This window comes from Elephantulus edwardii, unplaced genomic scaffold (genome assembly GCF_000299155.1).
Source record: "Elephantulus edwardii isolate Elephantulus edwardi_28Jun2011 unplaced genomic scaffold, EleEdw1.0 scaffold00432, whole genome shotgun sequence".
NCBI classification, from domain to species: domain Eukaryota; kingdom Metazoa; phylum Chordata; class Mammalia; order Macroscelidea; family Macroscelididae; genus Elephantulus; species Elephantulus edwardii.
The window spans coordinates 939,411-946,427 of NW_006400182.1; the positions used below are offsets into that span (position 1 = coordinate 939,411).

At 41.9% G+C, this 7,017-nt stretch overlaps 1 pseudogene; it reads left to right on the forward strand.

Moving 5' to 3' along the window:
* LOC102848940 overlaps nucleotides 1-7,017 on the forward strand; it is a 41,866-nt pseudogene that overhangs the window by 3,304 nt on the left and 31,545 nt on the right.

Here is a 7,017-nt window from a genome sequence, read left to right on the forward strand (position 1 = left end):
AGACTTTGGGATCACTGAAGGCATATGGCAGCTGGTACCTCCATCACTGTTTAAAGGTTCACATTATCAGTCAGGGAAATCAGGCTGAGGAAAGAGAGGAGCCTTGGAACCACATTGAATAGACTGAAGAGGAGCCGGTCTTTGACAGTTCAGGAAGTGGGGACCAATCAAACCAGCCATTCTTAGAGAACAAGAACATTAAATGTTTTGACACATGTACTGGCCACTTGGCTGAGCACATACGATGTGGGAAGCGCCACAAAAGTACTGGAAGGGGCTGTGCTTTTTTTCAGACTGCTGAGGGTAGGGGGGATACATCTAGGCACTGTCTGCCTACTCCAGCAGATGCCAGCAGTTTCCAGGGCACTGGGGGTACTGTACTTCAGGGGTATTCCATCCTGCCCTGCTGGAGTAGATCCTAACCAGTATATCAGAGTCGTTCTCTGCCAGCTGGAGGTTTATGAAAAGAGTCTTAAAATGGCTCAAAGGCACCTCCTTAAAAAGAAAGGATTTGGGGAACCAGTATTACCTAGGCCATCTCTGATCAAAAAGGAATGTGGCCGATCTTTGACAGTTCAGTTATGTGCTGTTGAGTTGCTTGCAACTCATGGTGACCATATACACAACGCTATAAGCCCAGCTCTGTCTTAAGCCAACTTCATTGTCTCTGACACACCTACCCCCATTACCCTAGTCACTGAGTCAGTCTATTTCATCAAGGGTCTTCTGCTTTTGCAGTGTCCCTCCAGCCTCTGAAGCATGATGCCCCTCTCCAAGGACTAGTCCCTCCTTGCACTGTGCCCAAAGTATGTCAGACAAAGCTTAGAATCCTTGTCTCCAAGGAGCAGCCTGGTTTCACTCTCTCTAGAATGAACCTGTTTGTTCTGCTAGCACCATGGTCGAGGTGATATTTAAGCCTAGAAGGCATGATCTTTAGAGACCAGGTGTGTTCTCATCCCCAGGATGTAAAGATCCATGCCTAGATCCCTCTTTAAGACTTTTAAATAGATTGGAAAAGATGCGTATTGTTTTCTTTGTTGTTGATTGCCACTCAAAGCAACCCCATAAAGAAAAGGCCTGAAGCCTTTCTATAACTATCATCATTTACCTAAGTTCATAGAGTTTCCAGAAGCATGTTGTTTAGGAAGTGAATGCCATTCCTGCTTCTTAACCTTACTATAATGTAAACAAAAGCCTCTCAGCCATCTAAGATCTGCTTTAGAAGGAAGTGAAGGTGATTGGATTGAAGAAGTTGTTTGGAATGGGTGAGTAAAAGTCCATTCAGTCATTTCAAGGTGAGGACAAATGTATGGAATGTGAAAGGGAAAGTAGGAATTGCCACAGGAGCCCTGGTGGCACAGTGGTCAAGTGCTTGACTTCTAAGTGAAAGGACGTCTCATTGGTTCAAATCCACCAGCCGCTCTATAGGGGACGAATGAGCCAGTCTATCTCCATAAAGTGTGTGGCTAGAAACTGGAGTAGTTCTGCTCTGTCCTGCAGGGTCACTGTGAGCTAAACAGAACTGTGACTTGTTAACTCCTCCCTGTGGCACTTGCCCTCGAGTGGATTGCAGCGCATGGTGACCTTACACTGTGAGTATATGCAGTAGAACTGCCTGGAGAATTTCCGCTGCCAGTCTTAAAAGAAGTCGGCTGCTTCATCGTTCACCTGCAGAATACATGAAGGATGCAGACCACTGACCTTTGCACTTAGGAACACAATAGCCTAGTCACAGCACTACCAGAACTCCTAGTATTTAACGAACTGGATAATCCCATGTATTGTCTGTCTCTCCGACTACAATACTAGTTCTACGAAGATGGACTTGTATATATAAAGTTCTGTTTACTGCTGTTTCCTTGGTATATAGAACAGTGGAGAAAAACAGAAAACACAGAGGAGAAACCAACAAATATTTGCCAACTATAGACATCAGACTAGGTATGTCCTTAATCATTTTAATACTTTTGAAACCCATTGGTGAAGTAAATGAGCATATATAGAATGTCTTGTGGGTCAGCTTACTCCCAGACACTGAAATTTGGATATGTTCTGATAGTATTTCCACAGATAATGAATGAATGACCTTGTAGCATCTTTTAGAAAGATAAGAAAAAGACAAGTAAATTACCTCATTTGTTCTTGTCCATTCTGCTTGTAATTCTCAATTCCAGAAGCTGGGGGACTTAGCAGATTGTATCAGTAATGGTTTGTTAACTCAAACCATTTCACACTTCTTCTTAATGTGGTACACACAGCATCTGGGGACTCCCTCTAGGATTCCAAGCCTAGCTGTTCCCTTCAGACCTCAGGAGAGCAAACAAGAAGGCCAGGAAGAGAATTGTCTGAGGCCCCTTGGGTAACATCAAGCAAAGAGCATCTTTAATGTCAGACTTGTTTTGTAGCATTTTTGTGCAATTTTGTCCGGAATCCCTTAAGTAAGGGCTCAAAAAAATTGATGGTAGATAAACCAATTAAGGACATAGATGAAGTAGTTTCTCTGAGCTGGGATAAAGCAGGAGGCAGAATGAACTTAATGAAGAGAGTTGATATGATTCTAGATGAAGTATTCTCAGTGGCACACAAGAATTGAGAATGGTTTGCCCAACCTGATTCACCAGTGGTGGTATCCAGGAGCCAATATTCAGGAAACGAGACTAAAAAGATTTATAAAGGAGACAGCTACAGGGGCCTCTGTGATTAGTTTAAACTGTGAGTCACAGCACAACCCCCAGAGAGGGGGACAGACATTGTGGGGTGTCCTGAAACTGTTGGCACCTCTGTTTTTTTCACAGATCACATTGTGACCGTGAGTGGCATCTCTTACGGTGCACCCACTGCTTTGTAGCATTTTCTTGGATAAAATACTGAAAATACTGGCACCTCACTTTCTTCATTTTTAGGAATAGTAACAGTTTGTATCCAACAGAGCTGTTGTAGGAGCGAGCTAATATGTTTATATCTGTAAAGCACCTTTGAGCAACCTTGGCCCATGGCAAACACTATCTAAGTCTTATTTCTATAATCTTTACTAGATACCTACTGATTATGCATACTGCATTAATAAACACAGTCTAACTTTATAACCAGAGGCATCTGCAGTTACCTTATTTAATCTGCATTAACTTTAGAAATTCCTTTTATAATCATAAAAGTGTAGTTTAAAAAAAAACACGTGTCATTTGAAAAGTATCCTTTATTATGAATTTAACTTCAGGTGTTAGTTTGGCACAGTCTGGCGGAAACAACTTCCCTTTGCTGCCCTAAAAACAAATAATGATGATGAATTAAAAAACCATTCAACCCAGTCTCATTTTTTTAGGTTTTCATTTCAATATTGCCTAAAGACATTACTGACAAATAATTACTTTGAAACATTAAAAAGTAATGTTATTCATGATTTTTCTGAGCGAGTGGAATATCAGCCAGAAACCAGTTGCTGGTGCTGCTGTTGTTAGTGGATCACAGGACAGATGGAACCCCTCCCATCCTGTGCCTGCTGACTGTTTCTGATGTGCTCAGGCGCCCTCTTACAGTCACTGTGTCAGTCCATCTTGTTGAGGGGCTTTCTCTCTTTCACTGACCCTCTCTCTTTCCCAGCATGATGTCATTTCTCCAAGGACTGGTCCCTCCAACAACATGTACAGAAAGACATGAGACCAAGTTTAACCATCTTTGCCTCTAAAGATTCACCTGGTTGCACTTCCTCCAAGACAGACTTGTTCTTTTAGTGATCTAACATATCATCCTTAGTCATTGTCCAACTTTCTGATGCATGGGAAGCAGTTGAAAATCCTGTGACTTGGATGAGGGGCACCGTAATCTTTAAACTGACCTCATCACTCTTTAGTCCAGTGGAGTGGTCCTTGACAGAATATTTGTCCAGTATAATAAGTCTTTTGATTTCTTGACTGCTGCTACAATAGAGTATTTCATGGTTTATGAAAATGTTACTCATTTGTCTGTTATCTTGGAAGTCCTCATCTGGAATCCAGGGCGAAGCATTTGAAAATTAGTCAGCATCACTAAAAAATTTCAATTGTGTGTTCTCTTTTCTCTCTTCCTAACCTGTTTTCTTTTCCTTTTTATTTGAGGAGGAAAATGAGCCTTGGTGGTGTAGTGGGCTGCTCTGTGAATAGTCTCCTAACATGAAAGTTTATAACCTCAGAAACCCAGTGGAGGGTCCTGTTGGTCAATGGCAGGGGATTCCTGCACCACCACCCCAACCCCCGAATTGCAGTGATGGAGTACTGCAAAGTGGGTATACTAAAGAACAGAGGGTTATTTTATCACAGTTTTAGAGGGTTATTTTATCACAGTCCTGGAGATTAGGAGTGCAAATTCTTAGAATTAGCGGGTGCTCTGCCCTAGATAGAGATTGGTTTGTGGGAGCATCGTTCATGTCTCTTTCAGCTACTGGTGGCCCCAAGCATTTCGTCCTCCCCCTATGGATAATGGCAGTCTCCTCCCTTGCGATTAACTGCTTCTGAAAACCCTCTGGCAGGTCAGCTGCAGGTTGGTTCCAGCTTGGAAGTATGCAACAAAAACAGGACCCACCTACCTCCCATAAGACTCAGTTGATAAAGACAGACTATTTTCCCCTAAAAACAGTAACATTCACAGATATAGGATTCAGCCATTCAGTGTATTTTTTGAGAGAACCAGTTCCATCCAAACCAGATGGTAGTTAAGTTCTAATTTGCAATGGGAGATCTAAGATGCTAAATAACTTGATCCTCCATTAGCAAGATTTTGAGAAACTATTTGAAGAACAAGTGTTTCAGTATCTTGTGAGTAGTCCCAGACCACAGCAGTAAAGCAAATGCTATAAAAAAGTGAAGCATACAGATTTTTTTTGTTTCACAGTGTCTGTAAACGTTATGTTTGCACTATGCTGTTGTCTAGAAAATGTATAATAATTGCATTATGAGAAAGTTTAAAATGTTCCAAAAATTACCAGATGTGTCACAGAAACATTTGCACCATGTAGTTGGAAATCTGTGCACTGGTAGTAATGCAAGCCTTCAGTTGGTGAAAATAAGTGCCCCTACAAAGGGCAGTCAAGCAAAGTACAGTAAGACAAGCTGTGCCTGTCCATCCTTTGCTCGTTCTCACAGGTCCTTATCCCAGTGGCCATGCTCCCAGCAACTCTGAGAGTAGTGCTTCCCTGTGGCCCGAGTGTTTTTGCAGATGTTTAGTAGGATACTCCCAGTTCTTGAACTGGATTTTAGCAGGTAAGTAGATTCCAGCGGTGAGAATTTCCAGTAACCTGCTGTGCCTTGTGCATGACATTGTGTTAAGTGGTCTTCATACTCTCTCGTTTTCATTCCTGAAACTATCTGGTGAGGCAGGTTTTGACTAACATTCTTAAACGGTCCAGAAAACCAAGGGTTAGGAGTGGTTGGCAGCCTACTCAGGAATTGCTGCTAGTTAACAATGTGTTGAAACAGTTTAGCTCCCAAGTATGTTATTTATTCACTGTTGTGCTACAGCTCTGAAATAAGTGAACAGAAATCCTTGTATCCATGACTTGTATCTCTTGGCCACATCCCATGGGGAAAGGACAGGCACAGATGGTGACCAGAGCATATCTGAAAAACAATGTATACAAACTCTGTAAGTAAACCAGTATAAAATAAATACATACATACATATATACATAATTTGCTTGTTAGCTTAAGAGCAGCGGCCATTGCTTTAAAAAAAAAAAAAAAAAGACAATTACCAAACTACATTTGCCCATGAATATTACACCATCGTGTAAGATACTTAATCAGTATCCAAGTCATGGTAGCACCATGTTGTCACAGTAGAACTGTGCTCCAGAGGGTTTTCTGTGGCTGGTTTAGTAGACTTAGATCTCCAAGTCTTTCTTGCACAGCACTTGTGGGCAGACTCAACTCTCCAACCTTTCAGTTAGCCAGATGTGTCCTCCACATGTGCTACCATGGATTCTGTAAGTCCATAATTCTGTAAGTCAGATTGCCTTTGGAAAGCCTCTTTACTGCTCTTCCTGGGAGCTTGCATGTCTTCCTGATCTAGCTTTTCGTTCCTGAAGTACCTAGTAAGCAGTTTATTAGTGAAGAATGATGAGAGGGTTAAGAGAACAGCACTGTCACCAGTTACCCTGGAGGAGAAATCCAGTTGAGGTGCCTCAGGAAGTACCTCTGGAATTTCAGCAAGTGAAACCTCCCTTGGCTGTATATTTTCTAATTAGATAGCAGGCTTCCAGCCTGGTCAGACAGCCCCTCCCTGCTGTCTTTTGCGCTCTGGGAGGGAATTAACACCCCATGTAGTGGAGGGTTTTATTTATTGTCCAAGAGATGCATTATAAAGACTTGACTCTAACATTTTAAGTACATACCTCTGGGATACAAATTGAAACCCTCCAGATTGGAATTAGCATCATTGAGATTTCCCTTAGGCACATAGTGCTTTCTCAAACAATCTTGTGGTGAAGTAAGAGAGGATTAGGGAGTTGGACCATCTGAGATGAAGAATACCATGAAAAGTGCATACTAAGATCTAAGCTCTCTTCATTAGTTACTCCTTGGATTTCTGCAGTTGAATGTTAGTAATGGTCTGTGGAGATAGAGTGGTGGGATGTCCATATGCCCTGGTGGTACTCATGCTGTCTAGTGTAGGAAATAGAATATATGACAATCAGGAAATCTAAAGACAAATTTACATTAGGAAAGTTGTCTGTCAAGGACTTCTCCAGAGTGCTAAGGAGCAACGAAGTCAGACCATAGACTAAGGTGTGCCTGATCCAAGCTTTGATCTTCTCAGTGAATGTCAGTGCATCAGAGAGCTGGACAATAACTAAGGAACAGAATCATCATCAATGCTCTTAACGTGTGGTGCTGAAGAATATTGACCGTATGCAAGCAAGATTTTACTGAAGATTATCCAAAAATGACTGGAACTGCACATCAGCAGAGAACTACCAGAAGTCCAGGCTGGGTTTAGAAGGGGTCGTGGTACTAGAGATATTGTAGCTGATGTTAGATGGATCTT